This window comes from Empidonax traillii, unplaced genomic scaffold (assembly GCF_003031625.1).
Source record: "Empidonax traillii isolate 1590-97213 ecotype Southwest subspecies unplaced genomic scaffold, ASM303162v1 scaffold80:size1517328, whole genome shotgun sequence".
Lineage (NCBI taxonomy): Eukaryota > Metazoa > Chordata > Aves > Passeriformes > Tyrannidae > Empidonax > Empidonax traillii.
This window is the reverse complement of record NW_020955273.1, coordinates 625446-649137: the sequence shown is the minus strand read 5'-3', so window position 1 is coordinate 649137 and position 23692 is coordinate 625446. Positions and strand designations below refer to the sequence as shown.

Sequence of the window (23692 nt, the reverse complement as noted above, 5' to 3'; positions counted from 1 at the left end):
GTAATATTACATAGAGCTTCAAATTGTACAACAGCAGAGAGATCGAGAAGCCCAAGCCAACTGTTGCTGAAAACAGCCAGACTATTTTGGATTATTTTGGTGTTGGGACACTTATACTGAAGTTACTCCTTGCCTGGACCAGGCCAGTCTGTTTCTCTATGCCTTATGATCTCCATCTGGAAAATACCAGTCAAGATACATATGACTGAAGGTTCCTGAATTACCTGTGTGCAGCAAGGGTACAGTGACCAACGTACCATAGAAATGACATGGTATTTCTGCATTCATTTCTGCATAAGACTCAAGTCTTAACAGTGCTCCACAGGAGGTTAAGGTGGTGAAATCCTCAGATGAAATGCAGTGTATTATTACTATATGTATATATTATTACTATATATCCCAAAGGATCTCACCATGCTTTGTTAACTGTATACAAGAATCCCTTCATTACCATCCAAACGCTTCTACCTCTGAAGCATAACACTGCAGGTCTTTACCAATAGACAGTAATCCTATATAAGCATTTACTGATCTTATATGAAGAATATTTTGTTCCATCACAAATGTATGTTTCATACTATTTCCAATTCCTGAAGAGCTGAATGCCAGGGAACTGTAACTGCATGCAGGAGGACACCAAACTCTATAAAAATGTCATTTTAGAAAAAGGTATGTGCTTAACTGGCATCCTTATTTAGCCTATAACCCAGCTTTCACTCCCTTATCTCACAGGAAAGAACTCTAAAATCAAAGTAATACAACTCTACCTCTCACAAAGTAAAAAATGAAGAAAACTGACAGTCAGAATGGCATAAGGTCCAATTAATCGATGCTCTCAACCAATTCAGAAATCTAATCATCCAAAATCCATTAGAGACAAGAGAGCTTACATGGGCTGAAGAAATGAACACATGCTGTCAAAAAGTTTTCCTTCCTCTCCTGCAAGCTTGTGACTTGAAACAAGTTGCAGAGCACACAGGTAGTTTTAGAACCCCTATCAATACATACTTATATGTTCCAAAAATGCCTGCAACAATCAGAATCTTTCCCTTTTCCTTATTTGAAACTTCAGGTTGCTTACAAATTTTGAGTCAGAGTAACAGTGTGATAGGAACTTGATTCACTTTCTACAAGGAATGGGATTGACCTCATGTGAAATTTAATTATTAAAAACCTTCTGATGATTTAGATGCCTGTAGATGCTATGGACAATACTTACTCTGTTAATTTCAAGTCAATGAGTTTCTTGAACAGATAACTCTTCAGGTTTCTATACTCAAATTCTTTCACTGGACCCAGACATTCTCAGCTTGTTGCATAAAATTCCATTCAAAACTAAACACTCTTAAAGTAGCAAAAGGATGGGAATAATACAAATCCAGTCCAAATAAAGCCAGACAATCTTATAGGCTTGAAAAAAAATCAAGCCTATAAAACTTGTACCAACTACATAAAGAGCCAGCTTGTCAGCTTCAGTGAAGTTCTGTGTATTTACCAGTGAAAATCTCAGCCAGCAAGTACTGATGTAACAGTGTTTCTAAGAGAAATATTTTGTTCTTATTTAGAACACACGGCTTAGTGATACTGAGATACAAACACTGCTGAATGCTGCTTTGTGCAAATATCAGAAAGAGAGACAGAGAAAATACCTTAAAATTATTAACATGAGATTACTTCCCTTCTCTACGCACTTTCTTTAGGCCAATTTGCAAGCACTCTTTAAAAAAAAAAATCACTTCCTCAGCCAAATGTATTCAGTGTAGTGGTTACACTTATATGTGCATACTGCTACTATGCAATACTGAACTAAATGTACCACTTTTTAAATAATAAAGAGAAGAAAATACGGAAATGAAACATCCCAAATACAAAGCATAATATCCAAAACAAAATTACAACTGAAGGAAAAATTTTATATCCCCCAATAAGGGTTAATCAGGTAACTGTAAATGGAAGTACAAAAACAGTGCTTACCATGAGCAGTTCTGCTCACACCTGTCCTTACAGGACAAGTGTAACACTGAGACCCTCTTAGAAGCATATTCAACTGTTGTCCCTAGTCTCTTCATAGTGATGTTACAAACACATATGAATTAAGTCTAGGTAAGTCTAACTGTCCAGGGTAATAATTCATATACATGACAATTAGATACAAAAAGACATCTAATTATAAGTCATACTACAATTTCTTTGTCATATACCTGTATTTTAGCTAAAAAGGAAATAGAAACAATGTACAATCCTTCTAATGCCTTTTAGACCCATTCAACTATTCCATGGCAATAAAGAGTTCTCCCCACAACAGCCCTTATCCATGCAAAGTGGCACTGAATAAGGTGTTATCCACTGAATAAGGTGTTATCATCCTGCATTAGCCAATGTTAGCCATTATTCAAATATAAGCAACAGTTTAAACTACCAAAGAAATCTAAAATATTTCAATAAATTGGAAAATAGCATTTTGTCACAATCTTATTTAACAGAACACATTATCAATACTGTTTGATAGATTGTTTTTCAATTTGGAAAGCCAATCAAACTGCTTGCTCTTAAAAATTAAAGTTATATTTAATTTTAAAATTAGTTAAAAGTGCATTTTTATCTGTTATATTAGCACCAGTTTTTTTTCTGGTGCAAGAATCTCATGATACATCTCTTTTATTATCTTACTAGAAACTAAGTAATGACATAGAGTTAAAACATTTGCATTTCTTGACCTAGAAACCAAATAAAGGAAAATACCCAATATCTGTTGATACTTCATAGTATTAAGTGTAGTATTTATTGGTTACATACAATATCTAAGCAATATGAAAAATTTGCTTTTAATAAGCTTGAATGTATCACCACAAGCATAAAGAAATAATTTTTTTAAATAATTTTGTTTTCTCATGTGAAAGCAGGATGTTTTTATCAATGTCAGTGATAACTGCCTTAGTGCCTCCTAAGTCTCACATTATGTGAAATTTAAGGTGAAATTTATCTGCCTTAATGTTTAATAGAAAAGTTAAAAGTCTAAATTTGTGCCAGTCACCTTAGGTTGCTTTTATTGTCAGTGACAAGAAACAGGCATCTCCAAAGGATGAATCATCTCATCTAAAGAGAGAAATAAAGAGAGTCTTTGGGAATCCTCCCCTGGAAGTCTCCATCTCTCTTCACTGACTAAAGAAGCTATAGTGACCAGCTCAGATATACAACACCTATGTTTTAAGATGTATAACATCAGGGGAAATTAATCCCACTCTTAACATCCTTCTCAAAAGTACATGGGAAAAGTTAGCGGAAAATGCAGAAAAAAAAAAAAACACACCACTCTCCCAGAAAAATTCTAAAAACAAAACCCTTTTGTGAAAATAGCAGGGGCGCTGTAAATTTGAAATGCCATACAGTGTTTGATCTCCAAGCCAGGACAGACTCAGTCATTTCTAGAAGATTAAGAATATACAGAGAATATTTTCAGAATATGCTGACAAAGTAATATGCCTCTTCTGATTATGAGTAAGCAGCAATTCTCAAAAGCTTATAATTCAGTGCAATAAGGACAGACATTCAGAAGCATGGCAAAAGACACATCTTGTAACCCATTAAAGCTTTCCTTTTATATTTCAAGTCCTTGATCAAAAGCAAAGAAGAGGTCATAGACCTTTTTTTAGACCATTTTTTTTCCATTTTCAGAAATTATACACTCATCTCACAGCAACTTTTGCCTATAGCTAAACTGTGAACAGAAAATATCTGCCAAAATAATCGAAGTTAAAATTCAAGAAAGTTGACATTTGAAGAGAGAGTTTCTTTCTCCCAACTACTTCAAACCACAAGGAAGCCCCTCAATCACACATTCATAGAATATAGAAGACAATGTTGTGAAGTCTTACAGTACATTTCCCCAGTTTTTACATGTTTACATTGGCATCCTCTTGAATTGTGGACTGTCTCAGAATATCCATTTGCAAGTAACTGAAAACAGTTTATAATTAATTTTTTAAGTCACTTTATAGGTCTCACTGACCTCTGAAAAGACTTCAGGAAGTCAGCTATTTCTATTAGAGATTAATGGAGCTCTCCTGCAAGGCTCTGTTCCTAGTTAGGTCTTTTTTTTTTCAAGCAAAAAATGATTCTAAAAATGCATCTTCCTTGCCATGGATCAAGTGAAAAAGATACTATTTTAAACATCTAAAATCCCCATCATGTGACTGTCAACATCACGTGAGTCACGGTGCTAATTCATAGCTAAAAGATACTTTCACAGACGTCAATGTGATTTTCATAGTTATAATTACAAGTCTTGAAATATAATTTAACACATTTTAGAAAGCTCTCAAATTCTGCCATGTCTCATTTTTAGCCAAAACCTAAGCAAAAGACTAAGCTGAGTACCTAAATACATCAAAATGTAAAATTTTTTTTGAAAAATTGAATTTTAAATGTCATAAAATAAAATAGCAGAACATTTTCTGATTTTGCTCACCTATAATTATCCCCAGAATCATAGAATAGCTGTGGTTGGAAGGGACTTCAGGAGCTCATCTAATCTAAACCCCTGATCAAGCAGGGTCAGATGCAGAATGTTGCTTGTCCCACTGGGTTTTGAGTATCTCCACAGATGGAGATTTGGGCAATCTGCTCCACTGTTTGACCATCCTCCCGGTAAAGAAGTTTTCTACATTCTTTTTCAATGGAAACATAATTTAATTTTCAGTATTCAGTTTGCACCCACTGCCTCTCATCCTGTCACCAGGTGGCAATGAGAAAAGTCTAGTTCTGTCTTCTTTACACCCTCCCATCAGGTATTTACTGTGAGAATGAAATGTTATTCAGTATTTCACTATTCAGGAGAAGCAAGGATCTTGTGCCTAAATTAGTCCAGCCATTAATCATATGGTATCACCCAACCCACACATCATGCTTGGTGCTATACAAAATCAGGCTAGCATCTTTAAGATTCAGAAATTATGTATGTATATATGAATTATACAGTATCATGCCTACACTATAAATCTCTATAATACACCTGCTTACTTGCTAGCCACTAGTGACCATTTTCTGGCTTTGGAGGCCTGAATTTTAATTTACAAAGAAGACTCTGCACTACCACAATGTGAAACACACAACAAAACAGTAGTTCCCCATTAGATAATAAGTAAGAGTGCTTCACTCACATTTTTTCAATCTTATAAATGGCAGAGCACTAAAAATATCTACAAGGTCTGAGACTATAGCTCACCAGGCAATTTAAGCTGCAGAAACTAGCACAGCTGCCAAAAGAAGTTATCGTGTGCTCCCCCACACTTTTGACTGCTAATTCCCACCCCCATCACCCTTTGTACCAGTGACAGCCCTTGGACAGCCATATGGGAGAAGGCTGGGATAAACCCAGCTGAAAACAAAACCTTACAAATAATTGGCTATTTTTAGTCAGATCCATTCTCCAAATTTATGAACAGCCACACGTGCTGCGTGAGGGAGAATGGCAATATGGGGAGGAGAAAAGAAGCTGGCACTCCATCTTACACAGACGTGCCAAGTTAAAGTGTTCACTGAACTCTTAGGTTAAAGCTAAGCAGTCAACACAAGCTACTCAGTGAGTAATACTGCATTCCCCAGGCATTAGTTTCAGAATGAGCTGGACTGGCCTCTGGAGATGTCTGCTTCTCTCCTGATGGTAAGCAAATTTAGGATGTCTGGGATTCAGCTGCTTAATTTCTACATATTTAAATTAACCCAGATCTAGATTAATAGAGAATGGTAGAAAAACAAGTTTGTGACTCTTGCAGCACTTCATTCCCATTAACAATTGCCATTTGGAAAAAAAAATAATTGTAGCGTAGCTTACCACCACACAAACATATTTTCTGAATGCTCTAAAAATTTTTTCCTAAACCATATTTTACATCTACAAGCAATACTTTTCAGTGATGTGGTACTGTATTCCTCCCACAGAGCATATAAATCCACAGTAGAAACAGCCATAGCCACAGTTCAGTTATAAATCACTTACATTTCTTCAGAGTCACTTTGTCACTTTGTTGTGCTGTGGGAAGGGATGGTCTTTTCCTTTTTGCTCAAACTGGTGCTTCTTACAAAAGTGTCTGTCTCCTCTACAGCAAATAAGGACAAAAGGTCCTTAACTTTCACTTGAAGTTATCTAAGAATAAAAAGGGAAGGGAACACAGTAAGTACAAGCATCTATATTGTGTTTTACAGCAAGGTATTACAACCACCTCTTTAAAATACACTTCAGGGTTATTCTTACACACATGTACTGCACACTTAGGAAGAAATTGCATACATTTCACATCTTTCTTTCTATGTATGAAATATGTGAAGTAGTCACTACTCCTAAAGCAGTCAATAACAAGATTATATTACTTTAAAAGAGCAAGTATACAAATTAAAAGATAATTTTACATTATTATTTCTTTTGTACCACAAAGACACCGTGATTACTTATTGCTGAGTTCTAACAAGCAATCACAATTTGCTGAGCACAGGTTCACTGGAAAACACCTTGGCTAGCCATTATTGATAAATATTACAATCTGAATCTTCTGTTAAACAAAACAGCTCTCTATTTCACTACGTCTTACTGTTCAGAAAGTGAGACCTGGGGTTTATGATGGGTAACTCCATGAAAACTTAAAATTCACCACTCCATCCGAGTCAAATCTATAAACTTAATGTTAAAAATTATCGAGAATGGAATAAATAACAAAGTGTAATGCATCACTTGCTACTGTATTAATCCCTATCTTGAAAAGCATGATCCAGTTTCCTGTTCAGCACAGAACACAACGCAACAGAAATAATTAGCAAAGGTTCAGAGAAGAAAATATACATGAACAAAGGCTTAGAACGGTTTCCATATATGAGGAAGAATTCAGTATACCACCACGATCCAGACTGGAAAAGAGATGACTTAAGGAAAGCCATGATAGAAAATGACAAAAGTCTGAAGAAGAAGGAAAGGTAGCATAGACTTCGTCTGTTCCCTATCCCTTGAATTCAAGATCTGCCTAGTAAAAGTCAAGTCCAAAAGAAAAGGTATGAGTTTCTTCTCCAAAAACTGGGCAACAGAACTGTGAACTTCTTCCCAAGGATGCTATTGATGCAAGGAGGTTTCATGAGTCAAAGGGGAGAGTGGAGGTACCCCTGGAAGACAGCCATCACTGGATATAGAGGACGGCCTAAGTGAATCATTGGTCTGAACCAAGATGACTTATCCTCTCTCTTTGTATATTAATTTATGGTAGTGCTAAGTCAACAAATTTTATATCCATTTTACACTGATCTATTCACCAGTCAAGAACCAGAATTACTGCATTAGGTACACAGGGCATCTAGTCTTAGTTGTATTTGAAGTACAGGTTAGATCCTTTTGAGTAGCAAAGTGAAATCCCATGGTTTTCTGCACTTTGCTACTTCATTTGATTTTATTTTATTTTTTCAGTGGTGATGGTGTTTTGAAAAAATCAATCAAATTTATTAAGCATGTAGTAAAGTCTTACTGTAAAGCAGCAGTAGCCTTCCTCTCCCCGGTCCACAGTCCCAAAGCAGCCAGGGTGGAGGGCTACAAAGCAAGGTTCTGCTTCTCAAGTTGTTCACTGGTCTCTTGGGTTTGAGTCTGTAACTTCATCCATGTGTTCCACTCAGTTCAACACTTATATAAATGCAGGTCAGCATCTCCATGTCCCAAGTTTCATCTCAAAGCAAACCTTAGAAATCATAAACTCTGTATTCCAATATCTTCTCTTTTGCTTTAATCTCTAGGATACAGCAGTGTTTCTGATTTATTTTGGGTAAGTGCAGATCAATTAAAATTCCTTCAGGGAAGCCTTCTGAACCAGCAGAAGTGAATGACTGCCATCAGGAACAAACAGTTTTTGCTGTCATGGACCGGCATGTCACTTTTGAGCAAAAACCACGGTAATTAATTCTATCCATAACTACCAGGTGTACCAAAGGAATATAACCAGTCCTTTCTGCCGTCTTGCTAGATACAGATCTTTGTGTCTGTGAACTGAGTATCCCTATATGGAGACTTGTGCATTGGCACGTTATATGAAGAAGCAGCCTGTACTAGCACAAAAAAAAATAACAGGACAGAAATAACTTTGTTCAGACATCAGTATGCAATGAAAGTCCCTTTTGCAAGATGCACAAATGAATACCCTAACGTTTGACTCAAAAATCAGAAATTTTCCACTACATCTACACACACACCTATTTATTAACATTCGTTTTAGACCCTACAGTGAGGAATTTGAATAACTGACACTTTTTTTTTGGTCAGCTTGATATATTGGATCAAAGTATGTTTACTGTTCGATCTATTCCCCTCTCTGAAAAAGAAGAGACTGCTACAATGTTTTCTGTTCTGTTTGCTTCTGCAGCTCAAATGGCTGCACAGAGGATGAAAGAAAATTCACTGTGCAGCATGCTAATGATCAAAGACCTATGTACCACTGGCCTATAGCATCATTTTAGGCTATCTCTCCCTCCTACCATTTGTCCAACTTTTCTGTTTAGAATGTTAAGGGCAGGAATATAACCCAGACAGCTCAAAAAGAATCCAAGATCTGTTTGATATCCTTCATGTCACTGTGATTCGAACTATAAATAAGAGCAAGCTGTAGCGAACAAGAACTGAATGTCTTAGAACTGACATACGAGCAAAGACAAGCTTCTTGCAAAATGGCAAAATTTAATGAAGTGGACTCCAGGTATACTACAGTAGGTAAAATACTCTTACGGGATAAACCTATTGAAAACAGTCTGACGGTAGCAATAACAATGCAGAATTATCATTGCCACTACCTAAACACTCAGAAAGAACACCGTGAGAACAGGTATTAGAAGGTGGTTACCTACTGGTCGTCAAATAAAAACCATGATTTTCACTCTTTCCGTAAATGGTTTCAAGTTACTATTAAATAAAAGTTTACAAATCTTCCTGTCAATAGCATCTTGACTCTCTCACACAAGTGCACATAAAGGGGAAAAAGTTGATATGCAACTACCTCAGTTGCAAGGGCTAGGAATCAACAGTTACCAAAAAAATTGTATCAGTTAAGAATACTTTCTTTTCAACTACTTGTTATATAACTCCATCTGAAGGTTAAATGAGAATTCATGCTTGCTTTAAAAATTTATTCCATATATTCCTTAATTCAATTATACTCCTGGTGGAAATCCACTTATATGAAAGATACATGAATAAATTTTTACTTGAAGAATTTCTTAGCTTATTTGGTTTTGTTTTTTTCCAAAACAGCACAGTGATACAAGTAATCTGTAAGTTTAAAGACACAACTACATTCTAGAGCACACATATATTAATATGGGGTGTTAAAAGCTCTGCTTGTGTGCAAGCTTACACCACTTCCATAAATTACCTAAGACACAAAGTAAAAGCTATATATTGTAATGTGATCTTATTAGCATTACAGATATGGGACTTTTTTGGCAATTTATAAATACACAGCTGTATTACAAAGCCATCCCTAAAACAGTGCTGATAAAATACTTTATCTCATGACAGTCACATATTTTTACAGTACACTACAGAAAAATGCATTAGAGAAAAAGTATTGAGGACTATACACGCAAATTTGTTACTTCTTTTAGGATTAATATGATATAAAATTCCATTTTTGTTCATAAGCATCCTATTAATTTTACTTTCCATATCTACAGTAAAAGACTGGTGAAGGATTTGGTCTGAAATCATAGCATATAAACAATCAAGGACTGGATTGGCATTTTGAGTTTGGTTTGGTTTAATATTGAATAATATTTACTCTCACATGTAATTGTGTAGTTAGATTAATGTAGTATGACAATCATTTGTCTTCAGAAATGTGTTTTTCTAAAAGTCTTTACCAAGAAATCTTATCTCACAAAAACATAAACTGCAAAAACAACTACTGCTTTGCTAGTAAATGCTGAAAACATTGTCAAGCAAGATGTATTAAAGTACAGCAACAAAAGGCACAAATATATCTGTGCTAAAATCCCTTCCAGCTGATCTGTGGTATCATTGTCCTATACTGGAAACAAGACAACAAGTAAACAAGAGATCAATCATTATATAAATAATGAAAGCAATAAAGCTGTTATACTGCAAACGTCCCTAAATGTTGTGATGTTAAACTGAATTAAGCTGTTTGGTTAGTCTGCAATTGAAGAAATTTTATTATTGTATGATCAAAAAAGCAATACTTTAGAAAACATCAGTTAGCATACTTCCCTTCTCTTACATAATAAAAAGAGATAGGCAGGACAAATTATCTATCTACAGGGAAAATGGTCTTTCTACTACTAGAGTATGTGCATCAGCCTCATTAAGATAACCACTAATCTTCCCTATGCTTTCTATGTGGGTTTCCTGCAGGACCTGAAAACATACACTAAAATTTGTAGTATTTTAAAATCTATTCCTTTCATCAGTTTTACACTGAATTCTTCAAATATTCTGGATTTGGATCAACATTAAGATTTAGAGAAATACTCTTTTTTTTTGCATGCAGACTTATTCAAGACTTATTTAAAATATATTAAACAGAAATACAACCTTAAACTGAATTACAAGTGAATGGACTGACATGAAAACATTGGTAAGACCTGTGTCTAAATAATTCCTTGCATGGTTACCTGTCCACAGTCCCAGTGTAAATGCTATACACTAGATGGATGGGAAAAAACACAGGCTAACTCTACAAGGCAATCCACAAAGATATAACGCTAGATTTGGGACAAACAGATGCAATAGTTCGTAAACTGTTATTAAACCAATATCCAAGCTTGGAAAGGTTAAAGAGATAGTGGTAAATTTGTATAGTACTTCTTGTGGCAAATTTGTCTGGGAATATTTTTCTCCAGCAATCCCCAGTGGGAAGAGTGCCATCTCCTTTCCCCCATATTCCTTCCAGCTCTATCTGCCCTTCTCTTTCCAGGCTGTCATTCAGCACAGGAACACACAGCAGGAGCTGAAGAAACGAACACTGAGCAGTTTGGTGTGATTTCAGACATGCAACAACACACACAACTCACTTCATCAGGGTTATGCAATCAACACTGACACCAATGTGACAATATCAGGAATTCAAGTTTGTTTTTTTTTAATTCACCTCATTGCTAACTGGTTTGGAACCCTATCACCTGAGAAGGTCACTCATTAATGTGAAGTACTATTACAGTGCTGCAGCACTCCTGTAAAATTGGCAGGGGTGTATAAGGTTTCTGTAGAGAGAGAGGTGAGAAATTCCATAAAACTTCATTTTACTTTTTTTTTTTTTTTCTATTTCTCCTTTATTTTCTCTCCCACTCTCCCTTTTGCTGAAAATACTGTCCCCTTCTGCAGCTCTGTGAGGAACACAAAATGTGCATGGAGCCAGCAGGGACAGGAGGACAAGAGGCGAGCATTCAGTGACAGTCAGGATCCCTCCTTGTCACCTTAGGCAATGCCAGAACACGGGATGGGCTTAGACTAGATGGAGCAAGGATCAGAGATGCTGAAGCCAAAGGTACAAGGGCATGAGGTTTGAAAAACAGACAATGATTGATAAAACTCTAGAGACCATGGCAGGCCATACAGTAAGAGCATATGTTTATTTGAGGGGACAATTTACATTTTTATACAATAGAAGGTAGAGCTAAACTAAAAATGTGAACATATCTGGGCTCGAACGGACTTGCTCTTGCGGACCTGCTTGCTCCTGGGTGCTATAAGTAGGATGAAATCCTTGAGATATCTTTAAATTCAAAATTTCCCTTCTGAATTTTGGTAGATTTGGCTGTAACTAAATGTTCATACACACTGTGGAGCTTTCTATGAGAGTTTGATTTATTTAATTGTCATTGTTACATTGGCTAGTATAAATTTATTTCCCAAAGCAGTGCAAGTCAGCTTTTTGAATAACTATTTGTATTGTTTACTTCATTTCACACATACAGAGCATACAGTGGTATGGAGGGTAAAGGTAAAATTTCCAGAGAGAATGCAGCAGCACAATGACTTGAACCACTTTAATGTGGGGCTGAAGCAACTCTCACTTCTCTCACCTTCAGCTTCACCTGAGATTTTCACTCCTTCCTGGGGCTGACTTTAAAAAAGTCCTGCAAAACAAGTGACCAACTTTTGACCAAAACATGATCATCCCTGCTAGAGCAAGAGGAAAGTGAGGACACGTAACCTGGATAAAGTGGGACTACACAGTCATGATGTGGCATGGCTTGCTCTGCTGGGGAGGTTCACCCTGTGCACCTTGGGGTGTAGACCGATGAACACTTCTTCCAGTGCTGAGGCAGCGCCAGTACCACCTCACCCTTCCCAGCACTGGCCACGGAGCTGTGCCAAGGCAAGTATGCACGGAGCTACATGGTGAGCCCTGCTGAGGAGCTAATCTAGATTAAAAGTAATTAGCAAGATGAAAGCTGCTCTCAAGCTTATGGAGTCCACTTTGCAGACCCACAAACCACTGTATGAGCATCTTCAGAGGTACAGGAGTTAAGAGAAGGAACCAAAAGATGCTTAAGCCAGTACTACTACTAAGAAAGCATTTACCACCCTATGATCTGCTTAGGCTACGGCGTCCAGCAGTCAAAAGCTATCAGATATCACTGCAACTTACCAAGCACCATCATCCCCACCTGCCTCCCCCTCCACTCCTCTCCAGCCTTCAAAGACACACTACAAAGGAGTGCAAAGACCCACACTGCAAATGAGATGGATGGGCAGTCCTCAGGGCACAGGTGTAGGCTCTGTGACAAAGACAGGCTGCAGAAGGGCAGCAAGGACTATAGCATTAACATGCAGCAGCTGCTGGGTTTGATTTACATGTCTTAGAGAACTGGGCCCCATTATTAGAGTGGATGCGCACCAGCCTGGCATGCTTTGGTTTATTACTGTTACATCTGTACATAGGTATGGACATCTTGTGTTCGATACTCTAAATAGCCTATTGTTAGTATTTATATTATAAATTGAAAATTAAATCAAAGTAAAAATTCTGTGTTTTGGCCTTATGATTGAATACCATATCCAAAATTCCAATAGGAAACCCTAAATTCTACTTCATATCCCTCTTCATTTTAATGATACTGAGTTTTACAATATATACATCACATTTTTTCCAAATGACATAGTTGCACTGTAGCTAATACAAAGTTCCTACCTTACACAGTCATTGTCTACATCATTTAGAGCACACATAAAAAAATGGTCCATCATTCTATTAAACTATTGTCCACTTTTCAATAGTTTCATTTGGTAGTACAGGAGGGCAATCATTAAATGAAACCTTAATATGAGCTATCAGTTTGCAAACTGAGTAGCAAAGTATGGTATGGTGGAACTCACAGTTCAAGAAATTCTGGGGTTTATATTTATTAATTTTATTTTTGCCCATGTATTAATTTTCTACAAAATTAAAAAAATAGTAATTAAAAAAAAAGACCAGAGTAAGTGGGGAAAATACCTTATCTGCATTTCTCTTCCAATTCCATTTGGACAACAGTATTTCCTAAAACATATCCTATTCACTGCTGGATGTGTAATTACCTTCAGTTCATAGTCTAGACATTAATGCTTTCGTAGTATTTAAGACTCCTTGTAACATGCTTGCTGCTTTAAGTAAGCAAGGCTAAATCTTGACCAGATAAATTAGCAAAGAATGCAATAAAAGCTGCAATAAAAGAACTTTATCCTCCAAACCTTCAAGTTGCTGCTAAATGAGATTTCTTTGAAATGCAGATCAGTTGAACTAGATTAGTGAATTTTAGCTCCTGTCAACATCATAACAAAATACAAATACAATTGTTCACTGGCCTTATCTCCATGCTTCCATCTGCTGCCTTGTTATTTACTTTCCTTGATTTACTATGCAGATCTAAATAAGACACATCAAGGAGGGCTTACAACACAATGGCTTCTTAAGCTTTACATCAAGGTATTTGAAACTGAAGCCCTGAAAGGGGCTGCCATCAAAGACATATCTCTAATGAACTTCCATATCAGAGAGGTTTGGTATTTAATACTGCTGTGAAAAGAAAAAGCTACAAATCAGAATGGCCTATGAAGAAAAATGTCTGCAAATCTTGATGAGATTAGCACCTACCAGAATTAATATCCCAATAAAAATGATATCTGGTTCACGGAAGAGTTAAAATTCCAACCTTTGCAAAAATAATGCCTAGTGTCAGAATGGGAAAACTCAGCTGACAAGGTTGAAAGGTCAGGGGGGTATTCTTTTTTCTCCACAAAATGTTCAAAAAGCATTTTTGCTGGTGGCTTGATTAATATACTGTTGACAAACTAGCCATGGAATGAAATAATTAACAGACGACAGCGCTACTGTGGTACTTTCTGCAACAGCGGAATTTTACAGTGTCTTTAAAAAAATTAGCAGCAACTTCATGGCAAAACAACATAATCTAAAATGACAGCATGCAACATTTCTTCAATAATTTTACTATTTCCCTTTCTCCCCCACAGCAATCTATGGCAGTGCAGGATAAAATCTTCTGTCAGTTTGCTTAAAAAAAAAATCCCTAAGTGCCATTTCTATTACATGCCACAGCCCTGCTTGCAAAGTGCAATAAACAAAGAAGTTTCCTCCTCATGATTTAAACTCTCTCTCTCTATATATACATATACCAGATAAATTAAACAAATACAAACACCTTAAAAGTTTCCAAAGCCCAGGCATAACCTTGTACAGTAAATCCCCAGCTCTCACATTGTGCTGCGATTTGCCAGGAATTTTTTTGCTGGGCTCTGAAGTGCATAAACAAATGATACTTTTCTTTCTTAAGAAAGCATTTCAATCATTTATGTTCTTCTATAGCAAGGGAAGATCCCATAAGCATGTTCTGTACTGTGGATCAATCAGCTCCAAACTGAAGTAGACATGTTGTATGCTCCAGTGCCTGGAAATCATGCTGCAGGCTCACCAGATGATGAAAACAGAGGTATGCAGTGTAGGGGAGCCCCACATGGCACCCGCTGGCTTCTGGGCATGTCAAACTTCACAACTACCCTACAGTCAATGACAGCAAACACCTTCCCTTTTCTTCTCGCCTCCAAACATATACTTGTCTTTCTATCCTCCTTCCAAATTACAGGCAGTCTTCCAGAAACAAAGCCCCCAAACAGAAGCAGCATCCCATGGCTATACTGCAGAAACCACAGTTGTCTTCTTGCTACATTTCATTTTGTACGGGCTATGTTCCAGACTTACTTACGGCCAAGAGAGACCACTACTCTTCCTTGTTTAATGAAATGACAAAACAACAGATTTGCATATGTAGAAGCAGGTGCTGTAACAGGTTTGACGACTCTTGACCTAAAGCATGTAAAATGATTTATCAGCAACAGCTGTCCCTAAGGTATTGGGGCTCTGACGGACAGTCAAAACTTCACCATCTGCACAGCCGTGTGTTAAAAATGACAATCTGAATTAAAAGCTGGTCAACAAATCTCATATAACTAATGTCTTCCATATCCCCATCCATATGTTGAACTCCCAAGAGACACAACACTTGGATTATCTATTATAAATACCAGTCTTTAAATCTAAATAAAATAAGACAATCTAGGAAGATGTGAAAAGTAAGTTTGTGGGACTTGCTACTTATTCACAAAACAAGCATTTAAATTATTCTTTGAATGTACAAACATTTGAAATTATTCTACAATTTCACATCAAGATATAAATATGTTCTTTTGAAACAGCATTATATCTCTTTTCAGAATTAAAAATGTAGCTATAAATATCTATATAGACTAATTTGAGGAGTGCTAACACATTTTTCAGCTTGTGAATTATTAAACAACACTATTTTTGTCTAGCTTAAGTTCTCTGAACCCTTTCTTGAATGCCTTGACAAAAAAACCTTTCCTATCAAAAATGTTTTGATAGCAAAACATCTCATGGCATCTCTGTGTTCTCTACACAATGAAGGTATCCCAGAGAAGTCAGGTTCGCAGTTTATGTTCTAATTTTTCCATGTGAAGGGGAAATATGTTTTTTTCCCCCAGACCAGTGGAAGGAACCTGATAGTCTGAATATGACCCCTTGGTGAACACAGTGACTTGTTCTGGAGCTATGCTAGCAGAAGGTAGCACCATATGCCCCGAGCCCCAACTTGGATGCTCTTTCTACAGTCTAATGTGCTTGTCAAAAGATGTTAAAATCACAGATTTACTTTCTCTGGATATATTTTATTATCGTACAAAGTAAAAAGAAAGGCAAATAGAATGTATTATGACATATATAGACTATCATCCAAAATGTACTTCCATCAATTTAAACTGCAAGATCTTTTTTTATTGGTGAACAGTTTCTGAGGTGTTCAACATTACCACAATCTTGTATCTGATATCAAAGTTATTGTAACTCTTATTGATTACAAACTAACTACATTCTAAACTTCAGTATTAATAATTTTCCTTCTCATACAAGTGTGGAAAAATACAGCTCATTACCTGGAAATGAATGAAAATTACGAATCTTTGCTCCACTGAATTTCACTGAACTTTCAATTATTTCTTTTCAAAGATTCAGAATACCACAGATCCTACCAATGTAATACAGGCAGAAAAATTACTAAAATAAGAAAAAACTAATCCATGGAGAACATACTGGAATCAAATCTAAAATAACAAAAAATGTGCTTTCCAACATTTCTAATGATACCTTTATATGTGGTGGAACACATAAATTCATTTAGTTCATATTCTGATCTTTAGTTTTTAGATACTGCTTAAGTACAGGAGGTACTTTTTTTCTCAAGTAAATAATAAAATTATCTCGCAGAATTTTGTGATATTCAAGTATCTTTCAGGCAGTTACAATTTCTTGCAAAAACAATGCAGGCTTGGAAAAAAAGAAATGCAATTTATTTACTCACTAGGTTGTAACTGTCTGTTGAGAGTTACAGTGATCCCCTCAAGAGCATAAATATTTAGACAAATTTTAAAATCTGTATTATATACTTGACAGAACATATTTACATGACAGCTCAGAGCTTATGCAATCTGATAAGAAATACTTCCCCTATAAAACAAAGTCAAGTTAGAAAAAAAGTGCAGCTCAGCCATGTAAAGAGGTTTGAGATTAAAAACAAAACCATTTAGAAACAGATTAGCTATTTAAGTGTTTGCATCAAATTTGTGATAATGTTCATCCTACTTCCCGATTCACTGGATCCTATGTATGTGTTTGTGAAAATCGAAGATGAACAGCACACGGCATTTACTCTGTGTCTTCTTTTACTAAGCCATTTAATTACCTGCTCATTATCTGCTGCCCTCTGCTCCCACGGGTGCCACATCCTGGGCAGGCAGAGAGGCCCTAGCATGGCAGGGATGCTCGTCTCACCCAGCCACCATGGGGAAGGTCAGGACTGGGGTAGGTAACCTGCCTGGTAGAAAGCTGGAAGCCCAGCTCCCTGCCAAGGTGATGTCCAAGAGAGAGGCATCGGTAAAAGGTGGAAATAAGCCTTACAGGTCTTGTTGGCAAGGGCAGACTTCTGCCATCTCCCTGAAGCACAGGACAGCTTATCCCAACACAGCCACTGTGGAATCTGAGGGCTCATTTATCACTCCATGACCTACTGCTCTTTATCTTGGTGGTACATAAATGAATTACATATTTTGGGACCAGATATTGTGCCTTGAGGTTTAGCTTAAAAAGTATATTTGGCTTAACATGCACATTCATCACAGACAATTCTAAAACACCTCCATGATTCAGGGGAATCCTCCCTCCTTCCACAAAGACAGTGAAGAGCAAGACTTGAGACCTCAACGTGGCCAGAACAAACTGCAAACACATGAGAAACACACATACAGACAAATTTAGTAAATAAATTTAAAGGCAAAATCTCCCATTGTATTCTGTGCCTTTCAAAAGGTAGATGAGCTTTGGAAGGAACACTAAGCTGGCTCGATGCAGTCATTGGGCACTTCATAATGAATTGCTGCCACCAAGCAGCAACTTACCACATAAAAGGTGTGAAAGGTTTGTAAGGATACAAATATCAAAACGGTATCATGTAAGCAACTTGGAGGACCTTTTACATTTTTGTCAGGGAAAACAGGAACCTCAGGAGAACTATATAGACTAAAACAAGATGAAAAAGAAAAGACCGAAGGATTAACAAGGAGCAAAAACAAACAGTAAATTGGAAATGCCAGGTCAAAAAATTTAGGTTTGGACCATTTTTACTCACTTTATTCAATACTAAAATCAGATCCATCCTACCTAACTTTAAACATCTACATAGGATGTAGTCTCTACCTAATGCAGAGCTCCTAGCAGGGCTGGTGGCTCTCCTCTGCATGGGAAGCCAGGGAAAGAGGCTCTCCCAGCTCAGGAGCATTAGTGAAGCACCTGATGTTTGAATGGACAAATCCAGATGGTGTTAGAATGAATCACAAGAGAGAGTAGACTGTAAGAAAAAATTTATCTGGAAGAGAGGAGGAATTGCTGGGTATTTTTCTAAACATAATGAGATCTGATTTTGGAAAAAAATCAATTTTTAATTAGTAGGAAAAAGAACCTGAAGTCCAGATTGTAATTCAAGTTTTACAGTGGATATGTCCACAGAGGAACATAGATTTACTTTTTTCCCTTGTACTTCAGACTGTCTAAATTCAGTGTTTATTATTGAATTCTGTGAACTTAAGAGTATCTGCTAAGTTAGTTAGTTCAGATACAGAACCAAACATTTTTTGTTATACTTAGCTACAACTTTCAACATTTCAATAAATTAAAAGCCAGGAAATGGAGGTAAAAAAATGCTGAGGATATTTGTTTTTAAAGCCTCAAAACAAAAACAAAAATCTAGCTCCCATGGACATAATGTATTTGTGGGCCATAACAAACAGTATACTTTTCAGAGAAATTCTTTCTTATTCTACTCTCCTTTCAAATTATAAAACAATCATTTCGACTTAATATTGAAAAGTGTTGCCTTTTGTAAAAATATGTGTCTCATAATGTACACAGAATGTTTTTCTTCCCACAGACTTGTTAAGTAGCACACAGAGGTAGTTTTTACATTTGCAGTACATAAATTATTGATTATTAATATTTTATAATAAAATAAGGTCACAACTAGTAAATGTTTTTATATAAGCTCCCTACTAAAGTCTATTTCCTTTTTGTTTATATACAACAATTCTCCTTTAAAATTTAAAAGCGGGAATCTTAAAAAGTGGAAAAAATATAATTATAAAATGTTCTTTTTTGCAATTAGATTCCAAGGTTGTAGAATACTGTATCTGTCCCAATTTTACAAAACTGCTTAAGGCATCTGCCAACCAAGTTTCAAGAGGATTAGATGTAATGAAAATGCAACATATGTAAATACAACCGCGTATTTAAATGTCAAATATTTCAAACACAATAGAAAAATTACAAGTTCACAGTTATCTTTCCAAACATAATTCTATCAATTCCTTTCATGAAAGATAAAAATTCAGAAACAGCATTTTTATACTGTACAAAACACACAATGTGGCAACACATTAACTTGGCCTTCTTAATGTATCTCATTATTGAACTGAATGGGTTTTCTTATGAATGCACAACATACTCCACTTTTATTACCAATTTCACATACTTCAGAGTCATCTTGTAGATTCAGAAGAATCTGGTTCCTTGTGCTAAAACCAGCAAATATAAGGTATTGTATGAACTTTAAAAAACACCTTTTCCTTTGTGATGTTTGGCTATTTTGTTTACTTGACATGATGTACAATATTAGCACAGGAGAAAGAACAAAATTACACAAGAAAACAAAACCATGCCGCTAAAACTACTCTGACTTCAGACACATTTTTCTCATCTCTGGATGTGGTACTACCTTGCTGTGAACTATTAGCTTTCCAGTACTTAGAGACAGACAGTTTCATACTGCTCAACAGAGATTACTGCTGTCTATCTAAATAGGGCTTACAGTGGCATCAGCATATTTTATTAACTCAGAATCATAAATCCTATTCTTATGTGCTTTAAAAGACCAATACTCCTAGGGTCAGTTAAATTTACAACAGAGTGGCACCTACCAGAAAGAAGCTTCAATATAAGGATATGCTGCTTTCTGCTCAAAAATCCTGGTATCTATTGAAAGGTTAATAAACAGTATCTCATCACTGAAACAAAACAACAGTTTTCCAAGCAGAGTTTTAGCTCACCACAACATTACGCAGTAGCCCAGTATATTCTATAATGCCTCACAACACAGGTTTTCTTTGTGTTTCAAGAAATTCTCCCTTCTTTGCATGATAAGCATGGCATTTGCAGGTGAGCAGATCTTAACATCTGCTCTTCTTTGAAGCTTTATTTAAAAACATAAGCTGTTATCAAAGTTCTAAAATTTGGGGACTTGATCTTAAAGTAATAAACTAATTTTAAACAAGGTCTTCTCCAATTGCAGATTGTTTACTATTTTATCTTTTTTTATAACACAGCACTATTCACTGGAACTACACTCTCAGGTAACAATAACAATTCAGTGCTATCACTGCAATGAGAAGAGTGAGCTTTGAAGCCATTTGATCTTCTCCTATCAAAACTGCAGTCTTTTACTGATTTCAGAATCTACTTAATTTGCTATTTTGTAACACATAAGTAAAGAGACTACAAAAAGTAAAGAGTCAGAAGTAAACATTTTGATCAACCTAATTCACTTTAAAAAAAAAAAACTCCTGCTGTTCCTTTTTAGAAAAATACCTTGACATTTAAAGAGAAAATAAGAGCATGTGTGTGACTTTGCTTACATCAGACAGAAACAAATTCTTCCTAAATGCAGAAAGTACAAAGTTTTCTTTTGATAGTTTATGAATAATATTTAAGGAAATGCTTAAGTCACTTAGCAAATCTTTTGACAATTTAGCAACTTACCAATATAGTTGCTCAGATACCATGGTGATGTGCATCATATATAGACTTCTGGAAAAGCACTATCTACTCAACACAAGCATGCAATTTTAGCATATAGAGAGGGACAGGGTGCAATTATACTGTGTGCAACGAAGAAGGTGTTGCTGTATCATATGGTGTATCACCAGGAAACGGGGGAAATGCTGAGTCGGAAACACTGATGACTTGCTACCATGTGCATGCCAGCAAAAATATGGTTTTGGAAGGAACTAATAAAGTGGTTGGCCCTCAGAAAAAAACTATGCACAAAATACCTTAAGTATGAATACTCCTAATAAATACAAAATTCAGCTACCCAAGTAACATTACACAGAAGCTCCTTTCTTCAGATGCACTCCAGCCTGCATCTACATGAATACCACACAGGCTTTGAGCAAGCGGTCACAACCTCTGGTTTCTTATGTCTCAAACTCAGTTATTAGCAGGCTTTTCAATTCAGAGATTTCCCAGGTGGGCAAGCCCCACTCTGACCACTGCTTTGAAAGAACATCATCCTTAGAGACACCACTCACAATGATGCAGGTGATTCTTTTAGGTCAATCAGTGGTCACAGGATTGTTTCTTAAGATGGAGCTTGTGGGTTCAGCAGCTCACTACTAGCACAAAAGCAATACTCCTCACCTCTTCTCTCTCTCCCTTTCCACAGCAGCCACTGGCTCCCACTGCTTACCTTGTACACTCTACAGTGATCTCAGATCCCTGAGAACCAATACAAGTCACAAAAAAGGCAGAAAGCATGCACAGGTTTCTGCTAAGTTTGTTTTCCACTGTTTTGCTGAGTTAAGTTGACCCACAGAAGGGTCTGCTGAGCTCCAGACCAAGCCCAAGAGAGGTCACAAGCCCACATATGTGAGAAGAGGGAAGAGGATGGGGGGCTGAGGGCAGGGGAGCAGGTGAAAACCCCTCTCTTAAAAATTAGCAACAGCATATTGTAACAAGATCAGCTGTCTGTGAAACTACACTCCAATATTGACTGTCTCCAGCTCAATATCTACAATGAACCTATTTCTAGTTCATTCATATGTTATCTCCTTGTTTTCTCAAGCAAACGAACATTTTTTCCCCAAGACCTACCTCAAATTTGCTTCTCCACAAATGCTGGGTCTACTGTCCTGTATTTGTCCAGAGAAGGGCAACAAGGTTGGTGAAGGGTCTGGAGCACAAGTCCTGTGGGGAGAGGCTGAGGGAGCTGGGGTTGTTTAGCCTGGAGAAGAGGAGGCTCAGGGGAGACCTTATCACTCTCTTCAACTGCCTGAAGGGAGGTTGGAGCCATGGGGGGGTCAAGTCTATTCTCCCAGGCAACTAGCAATAGGACAAGAGGACAGAGTCTTAAGCTGTGACAGCAGAGGTTTAGGTTGGACTTCAGGAGGAAGTTCTTCACAGGAAGAATGACTGGGCATTGGAATTGGCTGCCCAGGAAGGTGGTGGAGTCACCATCCCTGAAGGTGTTTAAGAAAAGACAGGATGTGGCACTTAGTGCCATGGTCTACTTGACAAGGTGGTGTTAGGTCGTAAGGTAGACTTGATGATCTCAGAGGTCTTCTTCAACCTAGTTGATTCTGTGATTCTGTAATTCTGTATATGTTGTCAGACCATTGGCTATCCATTGGCTCCAACACCTACTGCAATCCGGGCCAAACAAGCCGAGATTCACACTTCTTTCGATGGTCCCCAGATAAGTCAATTTGAGGGTTACAGTCAAAGTGCTACTCAATCTGTCTCACAGTAAACAGTATCTATATTTGTGTAACACTTCCTTCCAGTTTACACAATGGAAATGAGAGCTGGGTTTGTAAGTTACTTGTTTGTTTATGTACTCAGAAAAGGTGGGGAGGAAACAGAGAACAATAAAAGGAAAAAAGGAGCATTTTATTGAGCTGTCATGTGTCCCACAGAATGACTATTCCTGGATTTACCAAACAGCTTTACATACAGTTGTATGTACTCTGCTCTTACGCTCACTTTATGCCTGTATTAGAGCAAATTGCAAAAAAGGGAGAGAGGCATAAGACTACTTTGTCACTAGTCTGAGCAAAGGCTACTACAAACCAAAACACTCAACACCAAGAACTCTTAAATCATTTTGATGAGTTTTTGGAAGAAAGGTCTCACACCTCCTGAAAGTAAAAGAGCAGGAGCTTAAGCAAAGAGATGGCATTTCGGCACATATGTGGAGAACTAAGCACCATTTCGTCCTGCTAAAAAACTGGAAGTGAGACTCCCAGGTAGACATTAAGCTAAGAGTTATCCTCAAAGTCATGATGGCCAAAAGATGTCAGGGGATAACAGATGGGCAAAACAAAATTATGAAAGTAGTAGAACCAGGTTTTACTGGTGACAATCAGAGGTCAGTTAATGATGACTAAGCATTTTGTCATTAACAACTTGAAAAGCAGTTGTTCAAGCTTTCAAAGCTTGAAACTAAGCTCTTGAAGGTTTTCAGAACACAGTGCTTTTTACAAAGACTTTCCAACTCAATCCTTGAATAAAACACCTTTCCTGTAGGCAAAAGTGGCTTTTGAGAATGATTTATTATCAAGCTAAAAGCCTATCCTGCCAAGTTCAACAAGATCCTCCAGTGGACACTACATACTGTGTATTGCCAAAGAATCTGCAGGAGGCTGCAGGTACAGACTCAGACACACATCCAGCTGCTGATGCATGTTTCCTGTTTGCAAACTCAACTGTTTGCTCAGTCCATTTTGATTCTACCTACTCACATCAAAGTGCATGCCAATTTTTTA

The 23692-nt window shown here is 36.9% G+C and overlaps 1 protein-coding gene across 4 annotated transcripts in view; it reads right to left on the bottom strand.

Moving 5' to 3' along the window:
* FOXP2 (forkhead box P2) overlaps positions 1–23692 on the bottom strand; it is a 406115-nt gene that overhangs the window by 336672 nt on the left and 45751 nt on the right. For all 4 annotated transcript variants that reach the window (XM_027880938.1, XM_027880943.1, XM_027880940.1 and 1 more), the window contains exon 2: positions 5999–6145. The gene's annotated coding sequence lies outside the window, so the exon portion shown is untranslated. The remainder of the gene's footprint in view (positions 1–5998; positions 6146–23692) is intronic.